Below are 12,543 nucleotides of genomic sequence, written 5' to 3'. Positions count from 1 at the left end.
TTCATCGTTTTAGGGGCCGATATAATAAAGTACCAATCAAGTACTGGGGTTGATTTAACCAACTACCATCTCCCCCTCAAAATTACGGTAATTTTTCAGATTAACACCCGCACGATCTTCACTAGAGTGTTAGGGTTAGGGTTTTAGGGTTTGGATTAGGGAATTCCGTCCCTAACTGTAACCGTAACCGTAACCCTAACTCTAAAACCCTAACCCTGACCCTAAAACCCTAACCCTAACACACTAGTGAAGATCGTGCAGGTGTTAATCTGAAAAATTACCAACATTACTGACATTGTACGAAAATGAAAAGAAATATAATTATTACGGCGGCAAGCAAGTAGAATCGTTAGAGCATCGGGAAAATGCTTTCCGGTATTTCTAAATCCAAATGCTGCCGAAATCAACCTTGCCCTTCGTCCTTCGGGTATCGATAAAACAAAGTACCAGTAAAATATTGGTGTCGATAGAATCGACACTTCAGTTCCCTCAAAATTGCTGGCCTTCTGCCTAAACTAGTAACCACTGAAGGCACTTGCCGTAGTGTTCGGTCGACCGTTGTTTTGTGGGGTCTCCACGAGCAACCCTATGAAGTCTCTCTCTTTTGGGGAATTATTCATTGTTATAACTTCATGCTGTTACTGTTTCTTTTTTTGTTTTTTTTTAACTTTTTGCACGCCTTTCATGTAACCCCACAGTGTATTGTCACTGATGCTGTAGACCTTTAATAGTTAATAAAGAAAAGAAAATATTATTATTATCATTATTATTTAAGGTAGTGAGCTGACAAAATCGGGTTTTGTGTTCTGAGTTCAAATTCCATCGAGGTTGACTTTTCTTTTCATCCTTTCGAGGTCGATAAAAGTACCAGTTGAGCACTGGGGTCGATGTAATCGACTAGTCTCCTCCCACAAAAATTTCAGGTCTTGTGTCTTTAGTAGAAAGGATTATTATTATTATTATCATCATCATCATCATTTTATTATTATTTTTATTATCATCATTATTATTATTATTATTATTTTAAGATGGCGACCAAGCAGAATCGTTAGCAGCCAGGGAAAATGCTTAGCGGCATTTCGTCTGCTATATGTTATGAGCTCAAATTCCGCCGAGGTCGACTTTGCCTTTCATCTTTTCGGGATCGATAAAATAATTACCAGTTGAACACTGGGCCGATGTAATCGACATATTTCCTATCACGAACTTGCTGGCCTTGTACCATAATTTGAAACCATTATTATTATTATTATTATTATTATTATCATTATTATTATTATCGGGTTAATGCATTGTAGTATTTAGCTGTCAGTTCAAATCCCGCCGGGGTCAACTTTGCCTTTCATCCTCCCACGGTGGATAAAATAAAATCCCAGTTAAATATTGGGAGTTGATGTAATTGACTAACGTTTACCTTCAAAATCAACTAAATAAACAACAATTATTATTAGAGAAGATACCTATTTTTTTCCCGTTCCCCTCACCGTTCTGAGTTTAAAAATCCCACCGAGATCGCTTTACTTCTCATTCTTTTAGGAGTCTATAAAATAAAGTACCAGCCAAGTACTTGAGATATTGGGTGGGAGTCGATGTAATCGACTAACCATTCCTCACCAATTTTTGGTTTTGTGCTAATGTTATAAACGCTTATTTAAAACGGTCGGGTATGTTTTCAGAGTGATTTGGTTGCTATTACTAGTAGGTCGAGTGACTATATAGAGTCTCCTTTGCTAACTCACAAAAGTTAATGCCACAACCTCCCTCATAACAGAAATAATTAACAAAAAATACAATAAAAACAATCAACAAATAACAAAGAAATTAATACTAACGAGGGGTCAAATCCAAGAGTTCGCGTGAGTTAAATAATTAGCTTGCCCTACTCTCAGGACGAGAGTCTGAATCCGCTGCAAATGTTTCGTTAAGGCCCTCTCTGTTCATAGCTTATCATCAGTTTACCTAACTGAAACTCAGTTACAAATCATATCCAAGAGAGTCAGACTTCAATACTGCTCGCCCCTTAAAGTATCCTTATCATTTCTGAAAGGTTTAAATGAATACAATTATTTATGAAGCTACATCGCAGACCGTTTTACAGATTCAATTTATAATAAACATTTATGTATAGAAATTGAATATTTTCCCTCATTATTCTTATTGTTTTCAGTTATACATCTCTTAGTTATTTGGTTTTTCTGCATGAGAGTATGTTTGATTTCTGTCGTGTTTGTTGTTAATGCCGTTATCTTTTTATGGTGTTTGGTCGTAACGATGTTCTTGATGATGATGGTGATATATTTTTGTGTTATTGTTTGGTCGTAACGGTGGTGGTTGTGATAATGATGGTGGTATCTTTTATCTTTAACAGTCAGGAATTCTGATCGGTAACCAGGACAACCGAGTCATCCCAGCAGCTTTTAAATGTCAAATGGACGTAGTGGAAATGTCTTTCTTCGTAAAACCACCACCACAATATCAACAGCGACGATGACGATGACGATGATGATGATGATGATGATGATGATGATGACAACATTGCCAATTAAATGAAATTACATGGTAATGTCAAGCCATACACCGTTCCCACCAAACCCTAAATAATACAGAAACTAAAACGATAACAACAAACAAAGGGTCTTTTACGTGGTTGCCCAACCTTCTAGAAATAATAGTTACACCCCTCACAAATTAACACTCAATTGTTTAACACACATACACACACGCACGCGCGCACCCGCTCACACATACAACGTACACTGTTGTTAATATGCCTGAAAAAAATCGAGATGGTCATATATGGTGGAATTGATAATAGACCTGCTCGATTGGGGGCTAAACAACAATCACACGGGAAACGCAGCAACTGCGATCTGACACTAATATTATCTCCATACAGTGCCAGACGGAAAACACACTAGATGCTTTAAATGGAAACATTTGAATAAAATATCTTATTTAATCTACATAAAGCATGAAAATATTGACACCACTGCAAGCACGACACAGCGCTACACATCCGCAAATTCACTACACGTCTAGAAATTCATTATGCTACACTTCTACAAATACAGTACACATCTAAAAATTCACTACAGCACACTTCTACAAATATACCACAGTATACATCTACAAATCCGCTATACTACACTTCTACGAATACACAACACTTCAACAAATTTACTACATTTCTATTGTACAAATACACTACACTATACTTCTACAAATACATTACACTTCTATGAATATGCTACAGTACACTTCTACAAATTTACTACACTAAACATCTACAAGTACACTATACTTCTCTGATTATGCTACACTTCTACAAATTTATTACATTTCTACAAATTGACTGCATTATACTTCTACAAATTCACTACACTGTATTTCGACAGTACACTTCTACAAATTCCTAAGAATTCTGCAAATACACTATATTACACTTCTACGAATACACTACACTGCACATCTACAGATTCACAACTACACTTCTACAAATTCACAACACTACATTTCTACAAATATGCTACATTACACTGTGACAAGTACACCACGCTACTACAATCAGTCACACTACATTTCTACAAATACATTACAACTACACATCTCCAATCCTATACACCACGTGTATTTTATACTGTAACGCGGCACTGTCACATCACCGAATACTAAGTCTTTGGATTAGTTGGCGTCAACATTTTTGCATAATGAATCATTTCCACCCACCTCTACTTGACTTTCTCTAATTGACGTTTAAACGTTGAAGGGGGAAATGTTTATTTTTGACTAGAATGTGAAATGCTTTGTCAGAGAGAAGTGTCAACTATCACGATCAATCGATGTGTGTGTGTGTGTGTGTGTGCGTGCGTGCGTGTATGGATGTGTAATGTTATACCTCCCACCCATACTCCTGTAGTAAGTCACGGAAGCTCATAAACTAATTTTCGTTAACTTGCAATCCAACAGTAAAAAAAACGGTTGTTGCTGTTGTTGTTTGATAGAATCGTTTGAGTGCCGGATAGAATGTCTTGCGGTATTTGCTCCGACACTTTGCTCCGAGTTCAAATTCTGCCTAATTCAATTACTGTCTTTTATCCTCTAGGAGCCGATAAAAAAAAGTATCACCCCGAGCAGAGGATTGACGGAACTTTAAGATAAACGGAGTGTATGCCTTGTGGAATTTATTCCACCTCTTTGTGTTCTGAGTTCATATCCAGCCATCATGGTCTGCTTAGGTGGCAGACTTAATCTGTCGCTCGGTTTAACACCAACACCTAGCAGATTGAGTGCTTTTACCGGAGTTCACTCTCTCGCAAGCATTCAAGCTTGGTCTCTGATTTGAGGGCAGCTCCTTCTTTTCGTCTCTCCCTTCCATCAGACACGGACGCCTTGTGAAGGGTCATAGACATTGCCCTCCCGTCTTAAAAAACAAAACAAAACAAAAAACAAAAAACAGGTCAGCTCTAATCGAGCAGATCTATAATAAAGGCTGTTCCAGAGTTTATCGTTCTTCTTTCTATTTTAGAAAGTGTTCTGACAACATCACCCAACATATATTTTGTTTCCAACATTAGAAATAGCTTCATTGGTGTTAAATATGATGATTGGAGAAACATTAAGGGCTAGATAACATTATTGCTTGGTTGAGTAAGCCAAGAAGGCAACTCTAAACGCTTTTGTTTGTTAAATTTCATCAGCAACAGTACAGCCTTCGCTAATTTTGCAGGAACTGTGGCAACTTACATGTTATTTTGTTCTTCCTGTATTCTTTTTAAAAACAGTAAAGTATGAATTGAGAGAGATTTAGCAAATATTTACAGCTGGAAACGTGGCCATATAGAGGATCCTTCTTTGGCACGGGGATAAGATATTAGACTTCTGCTTTCATTAGTCTTGAGTTCATATTTCCTTTCCAGGTGCACCCATGTGCAAAACACTTTACTATCCACAAGCTCAATAACATGTATTCAGAATATAATCCTATAAGCGCATATGTGGCTATGTCTTTAGGAAGTTTGCATCTCCAGTATGTGGTTTTGAATTCATCTAACTGCATGGCACCTGTGGTTGACCAATAAACTGTGAGTGGAATTCATTAGACGGATGAACTGTGCAAAAGTCCATCATACATGCATGTATGTATGTATATCACTAAATATTCTTTTCTACTCTAGGCACAAGGCCCGAAATTTTGGGGGAGAGGGCCCAGTCGATTAGATCGATCCCAGTACGCAACTGGCGCTTAATTTATCGACTCCGAAAGGATGAAAGGTAAAGTCGACCTCGGCGGAATTTGAACTCAGAACGTAAAAACAGACGAAATACCGCTAAGCATTTCGCCCGGCATGCTAACGTTTCTGCCAGCTCGCCACCTTAATGTCACTAAATATTAATCACAGACTCGTCTGCTACAGCCACCAGAATCTGTACGTCTTCAAATGCGCTTCATCAGCCCCGTAAAGCACTTCTATGAGGAGGCATCTTCATCGTGTATCCCTGTCATTGCAGGTGGTGCTAGGTGATCAGGGCCGCAACACTTTTGCGATTGGTCTTCGTAACTATTTCACTGTGAGGTACATGATCATACCAGGCAAATGCCGGAATGTGCTGGAAGCTCAAGCGGAAGCATGTGAAGGACTTAATGTATCAATCTGTAAATTACCCGGATCTTTCTGATTTGGTGGACACCATTTGTTTTTTAACGAAACACTTTCAAACTTGGGATACTGGTAGAATGTGTCATATAAAACATCTTTTTCTCTTAGCCTTGTTAAGAAAAGTTTCTATATTCCAAGTTATTTCATGTTAAAAGTTGTATTTCGATAATTTCAACCAATCACTGACGTCAATTGAGGTGAAAACAATTACTGCCGTTGTTTGTCAACAACAACTATCAGCGGTACTGTTATTTATGACATCGTTCGTGCGTTTGTACTGGTTTTAGCTTTAGGGTTTTAGGGTTAGGGTTCGGGTTTTAGAGTTAGGATTAGGGTTACGGTTTTAGGGTCAGGGTTAGGGATAGGGTTTTAGAGTTAGGGTTAGGGTTTTTACCAGGGACTAACGATATATACACCGCCACAAATTATTGTTGACAAAGAACAGCAGTAACTGTATTCAGCTGAATAGACGTCAGTGATTGGTTGAAATTACCGAAATACGATAGTTTTTAACATGAAATAATTTCGAATATAAAAATTTTTCCCTGTTCTATAAGACAAAATATACAAGTATACGAAATTTTAAAGTGTTTTGGTAGAGAACACACTAAATAAAAAACGGTGTCCGCCAAATCAGAAAGATTCAATTACCCAAACTTCATAGCTATAGAGGAAAATGGTGATACAAGCTGTTCGGTATGCGGTGATCGGCGGGAAAGAACTGAGGCTCTTGTGAAAGACGATGTTCTGAATTAATCAATGCCGAAGTCTCCCAAAGACAGCTAATGATAGTACAATGCAGACTTGAATATCGGGGTCAATGCTGCTGCATCAGAGAGACTACTCCTCAGAAACTTGAAAGACGGCACTACAGACATCAGCTCATTACAAATAAAGAACGCAGGTACGGTGACTGAAACACTAGAATTCCATAGGGAAACCACAAACACATTAGATATCATTCTTCCATATAATTCAGATAGTTCAGGACAGTGTGTATGTATGTGTGTATGTATGTATGTATGTATGTATACGCGCATAACATATTGTATTTAACTGTTCGTCATATATCCTTTCTTCCCCGTTTTCTTCATTCTAATTTTTGTTGCCGTTTTAAATTCTTTTGTATAAGGGTAATTATATACTCACCTTGTCTATCATGGCTTACAGCTTTACACGAATTTTTAAACAGATTATGTTTTGCATGACTCAGAATTAGGCAAGTATTAAGCAACAAGAAACGACCAGAGGGTGTACATCTCTCTCTCTCTCTCTCTCTCTCTCTTTCTATATATATATATATATATATATATATATATATATATATATATATATTTATTTATGGGTTTCAGCCAAGTGGCTGTGGTCATGCTGGAGCACCACCGTGACTTTCCGTCTTTATGCTGTGCGTTCTTCACGTTCCTTGCATGGCTCTTCTCTTGCACCTGATATAGTCCAATCAAGAGTTTTGATGGCACATCTGGTGTATAAGAGAATTTGACATCGCTGCCCTAAACTGTGTCTCATTTCGAGCCATTGGTTCGTCTGGTATCGTGGAGAGGAAAGCGTCGAGTTTTGTTTTGAAGACCTCTATATCCATGTCTTGCAGGTCTCTCAAATGTATATATATATATATATGTGTGTGTGTGTGTGTGTGTGTGTGTGTGTGTGTGTTAAATAATTGACAGGGAAGATAGAGTTAAATGTAAGCTTTATTTAACACGACGACCGTTTCGGCTTACATCTACACTGCTCCCTAGTGGGTAGGGAACGATACAATGTAATCGAATGCACCCCACAGTGCAGAAGAAACCTCATCAGATTACATAACACTTTACAATGTTCTGATAAGTACATTCACTACTGTGCGTGGCAGGATGTTAGGAATGTATTCGGGGAGTGGTAGGTAGAGAAAGCAAAGAATCAAATACAAAGACTAAATGGCTTTTGAATGAAAAGCGCTCTAAAGATAGTGGCGTTCTTAGATGGTTGGTCATGCGTATTATTCGTGGTAATATGGTTACGCACACACACACACATACTCTTATACTTTGTATTTGATTATTTGCATTCTCTACCTACAACTCCCCGAATACATACTAAACATCCTGCCTCATTAATGGATTTGTGACTTAGCGGTTCGGCAAAAGGGTGCAATAGAATAAGTACTAGGTTTACAAAGAATAAGTCCTGGGGTCGATTTGTTCTACTAAAGGCGGTGCTCCAGCATGGCCGCAGTCAAATTACTGAAACAAGTAAATAAATAAAAATACTATAAACGCATGCATCATACCAACACCATCCTGCCACACACAGTAGCGAAATGTACTTATTATAATACTGTGACGTATTATGCAACCAAATGATGTTTCTGCTGCACTGTGGGGTGCATTCGATTGAATTATATCGTTCCCTACCCACTAGGCAGCAGTGCAGATGTAAGCCGAAACGAGCGTCGTGCTAAATAAAGCTTACAGTACACTCTGTCTTCCCTAGCAATTATTTGAAATATACTAAACGTACACCGGGGAGTTCCTTACGTAGCTCCTACGACTAAAGTGCAGTAGCGCGGATGACGCCTGGTAGCCGTATGTGCTGAACATGCTCTCAAGGCACACTACTAGGGACATACCCAAAACTAGGTTTGGATACATTTTAAAGTCTCCTGTCTAAACTTTAATTTTAAAGTATATATATATATATATATATATATATATATATATATATCAATTAGCTTAGGCATTGCGGGACAAAAAAAATTGCGCTTTATATTCGAGGCTATGATAAAGCTATAGGTGTAAGCTAACGAGGTTCGCAACATAATCTTTGTTTATCCTGCCTTATTTCTTTTTCTCATATATATATATATATATATATATATCTTTATTCTGTATCTTCCTATAACTCGGATTCTAGGGATGGGCAGCAGAGAATATGTTTATATAATGTGTGCATACCCTCAAGTGTATAACCCAGTAATCGATGGTATATTTTATGTACACACCTCCTTATATGTATACACATTTATTCAAACATACTGTGACGGTATGCGTGGTTATATTCACACATATTCTATTGACATCATTCTTCACTGTAGTGGAAGTAACGTCTGCATAAATTTATAAACATAGTGAGACAGGTCTGGTTTTGATTCCAGTTTGAAAATATGTATAATCTCCTTTCACATCACTAATGCCCATGAGAAAAGCAACACAACTGGTTCTTAATCCTCCTTAAAGTAGTCTTAAGTTTGCAGTCCTTAATCAAATAAAGGTCAAGAGTTTTGAAATGCCATGGTAGTCTGTAGTGTTTGTATAAAACATTCTGCCAGGAATAAGTACCAGATTATTCTGGATCAGCCTGAGGACAAGAGCTAGGCTCAAGACCCTGGATCTTAATTGTAATCGGCATGTAATAACATGTATTTAGCAGGCTATTCGCACCACCAGATGGACGTTACACGTACATAAACATATGTTTGTTCCTTGGCGTACAGGCATCGTCGCGAGATACAGTGTGTGCTAAGCATTTAAGCTTAACGGAGTCTATAACTTCGCCTGTCCTGCACACTGTTGATTTTTTCCAAAAGGATATTGGGAGAAAGAGAAGAATCGATCACAAATAAAGAAAGAGAAGAATCGATCACAATACTTGTAGTTTATTTTTGACTTCGAAAGAAAAGGCAAAACTGATCTCAGCGGGATTTGAACTCATGGTACAGAGAGATTTAAACTTACGTACAAGGAGCCGAAAAAATACCTTTAAGATTTATCCGACGCTGTAACAGCTCTGCCAATTCGCTACCCTGTGTGTGAGAGAGGGAGAGAGAGAGAGAGACAGAGCTTAAATATCAGCTACTCGTATTCCGCAACTAGCCTATCCTTTTGGTGTAACGTCCCGCGTGCGAAATTTTTTTCCCCACAAGAGTTCCGGACCCCAGTAACGAACTCATTTGCATACAGCCAATCAGTACTCACCTTGACCTTGTTGTCAAGTTAACAAAGTTTTACACTTGCAACGCTCTCTTCAAAACCAATTTGATACTCGGCAAAATTTTGATACACGCGATTGCACATCAAAATCAAGTGGTGAGGATGGAAATGAGCCAATAATCAACGGGCTAAACAAAGCTTTTCTTGCTTTGCAACAAAGTTATATTCAAGGCAAAGAATTTCTTGGGGCACCAGTGAAAAAATTCACCAAGCAACTTCTGGAACAGATACTGAGTTAGCTTCTGCGCTTCACTGCTTTGGTCGGTACTCTGATGTGGCACATGCTATTGGCAAGAAAAAAACGAAAATCTCTAGTGCTAGTGCGAAATTTTTTTCCCCAGAAACGAAAATCTCTAGTCAGTATGAAGACAATTGGTGTGCAACCAACTGCAGCATTCAGGAGAAAGATGGCTGGTGGTGGCAGAAACCGCATTGGTGCTGGCAGACCGTTGAAGGATTGTTTGAAAAGTATGAAAGGAAAGGTGCCGTTCAGTTCTCAGATTAGGCCTAGACGCAAAGCCCAACATAACATTCGTGAATGTGTTAAAGCAACCAATCTCTTGGTAAAACACACTCTACCAAGTGAACTTAAGACGAAGAACGGTGTTGCAAGCCGACTGATCGCCAAGTAATTCCTGATTTTAGAAAGAGACAAGTAATTAGATAGGTGTAGATATAAATCTATACCTATTATCGGATTTTGTTAGGGACCCATTTGGTAAAGATGTTGATGGGTAAAATGTGGGTAGAGGGTGATGTGCTAGCAACCCTTTCCCCTAAACAACAGCAAAAATAACTACGCAGAGGCAGCCATGGTTGAAACAAGAACAAAAACAACAAGCATTCTTAAAAGAGAAAAGAAGCATGGTCATTCCTTACCCAAGTGACTTTATCTTATCGCCCATCATTTGTTATGCGCTCATAAATTAGTTTGATAGTTAATCTCTGATTGGCTGTATGGAAATGAGTTCATAACTGGGGTCCGGAACTCTCGTGGGAAAAAATTTCGTGTCCCGCGTCGTACCGCACTGAATATGAAAGTAGAGTGTGAGACCTTCTACTGAGCCTGAACTTTGGTTACATGTCGCGTATCACAGCGCATAATCTGTCTGTCTATCTATCTATCTATCTAAAGTAGATATTGTGTACGCAAATAGGTGTACGACTATAGCGTTGGTTAGAGCCCCTGGTGAAACGCATGTAGGAACTATATTATAAACTTATGTTCATCCTTATTTCTCCTAATACACACACACACACACAATATATATATATATATATATATATATATATATATATATTATGAGTGAGTGTTAATATATATAGTTGAAATTTACTGAAAAACAAAAGACGAAGACAGCTGTATAAACAACAAGGTGTATTAGTATGACGCTCGGGAAGGTGAGAAAGTCTTTTACGTTTCGAACCTACGCTCTTCAACAGAAAGGAACACGAGGAAATAAACAGAGAGAGAATAAAAAACTTTTGGAGTTAGCGGTCAATCATGGCAACTGGTTGGACAAAGGTAGTTGGACAGGAGAGCTAGGAAGAAGGGTAGATAATAAGGTAATGGTGATCCCAAAACGAAGGTGCAGTAAATGACAAATTGTCACTATATTAAATCTAAAGTAATTACATTTTTGAAGAATCATTGCATTAATTAAACATATACAAAAACTGTTAAATTCACATTAAATTTATTTCAGGAAGTGTCAAAATTTTGGTTGCACAACTGCAGCCTGGCCACTGATACAGTTTTCTCTTTATTTAAAACAATATGGTGAGATTTGAATGAGAGGTAGCTTTTATTTCGTGTGGATTATGTTGTTTGTATTAGCCCCACCTTTGGTCAATCTCATTGGAAATAAGCTCATCTTCTGTATATTGGTTTCAAATTTTGGCATAAGGCCAGCAATTTCGGAGAAGTGGTAAGTTGATTGCATTGACTTGAGTACTCAACTGGTGCCAATTTTATCGACACCGAAACGAAAAGTCGACTCCAGCGACATTTGAACTCAGAACGCAAAGACGGACGAAATACCATTAAGCATTCTGTCCGGTGCGGTAACGATTCTGTCAGCTCACTGTCTTATATTATCCTCTGTACATAGCAAAGAAAAAAAGCAAACGACATCGACTGTGTCAGTGACCAAGTCGCAATTGTGCGATGAATATTTTTGACATCTCATGAAATAAACTGGAAGTGAATTTGACAGTTTTTGTGTGTTTTCAAATAGAAAGAATTGCTTTTCTACGGTGTGTGTGTGTGTGTGTGTGTGTGTGTGTGTGTGTGTGTGTGTGTGCGTGAGAGAGGTTCGTTCGAAAAGTGTCAATGCCGCATGGGTAAAATCCTTTGGGTGGGAGGTGACACCACCCTTCTTATGCATGCGTCAAAATTTTCGTGCTGGTAGGTCGTGTCAGTTCCTGGCTGTTAGGCCTAGAGTATAGATGTGTAGTGCACGCTCGTCGGATCTTCGTTTTCACACAAGATGACCGAACGCATGAAGCAGAAACCATAAATCTATGTCTCATCACCAGCGATGATATTCTTCATGAAGTCTGGCAATGGTTTGCACAGTCCAGCATGTCCTGAGCAATTTCCATGCGGAGTTGCTTCTGCCCCTTAGGGACAAATTTCGCCGATACTCTCCGCATGTACAAATCCTCCGTTAAAATGGAATGCACTAATCCTGTGCTTGTTCCCACTCAATGAGCAATTTACTGGATTGTTACACAACGGTTTTCCATGACTATTTGCTAAACCTTCTGAACTGGTTCCTCGTTTCGGGTTGTGGATGGCCTGCCTGAACGTGCCCATCACTGAGGTGTGGCCATATTTGAAACGGTTGTACCATTCCTTGATCTGAGTTTTTCCCATGGTATCATCGCCAAAA

The 12,543-nt window shown here is 38.5% G+C and overlaps 1 protein-coding gene and 1 long non-coding RNA gene across 4 annotated transcripts in view; one reads left to right on the top strand and one right to left on the bottom strand.

Annotated features, from left to right (window-relative positions):
• Positions 1-4,499, top strand: part of LOC149135614 (uncharacterized) — a 33,279-nt gene extending 28,780 nt beyond the window's left edge. Inside the window, exon 2 of the long non-coding RNA XR_016241926.1 lies at positions 2,369-4,499. This is a non-coding gene — a long non-coding RNA (uncharacterized LOC149135614). The remainder of the gene's footprint in view (positions 1-2,368) is intronic.
• LOC106883232 (tRNA wybutosine-synthesizing protein 2 homolog) overlaps positions 1-12,543 on the bottom strand; it is a 44,956-nt gene that overhangs the window by 23,031 nt on the left and 9,382 nt on the right. The window contains exon 2 of one of the 3 annotated variants that reach the window (XM_052968374.2): positions 1,833-2,040. The exons of 1 other annotated variant lie outside the window; for it this stretch is intronic. The gene's annotated coding sequence lies outside the window, so the exon portion shown is untranslated. Of the gene's footprint in view, positions 1-1,832; positions 2,041-12,543 lie in introns of those variants that run through there. One more of the 3 variants, XM_089352497.1, reaches the window with a different exon arrangement.

The sequence above is a fragment of the Octopus bimaculoides genome, chromosome 5 (genome assembly GCF_046866305.1).
Source record: "Octopus bimaculoides isolate indiv1 chromosome 5, ASM4686630v1, whole genome shotgun sequence".
NCBI classification, from domain to species: domain Eukaryota; kingdom Metazoa; phylum Mollusca; class Cephalopoda; order Octopoda; family Octopodidae; genus Octopus; species Octopus bimaculoides.
Note: the sequence above shows the minus strand (reverse complement) of the source record. Positions and strands in the feature narration are given on the sequence as shown.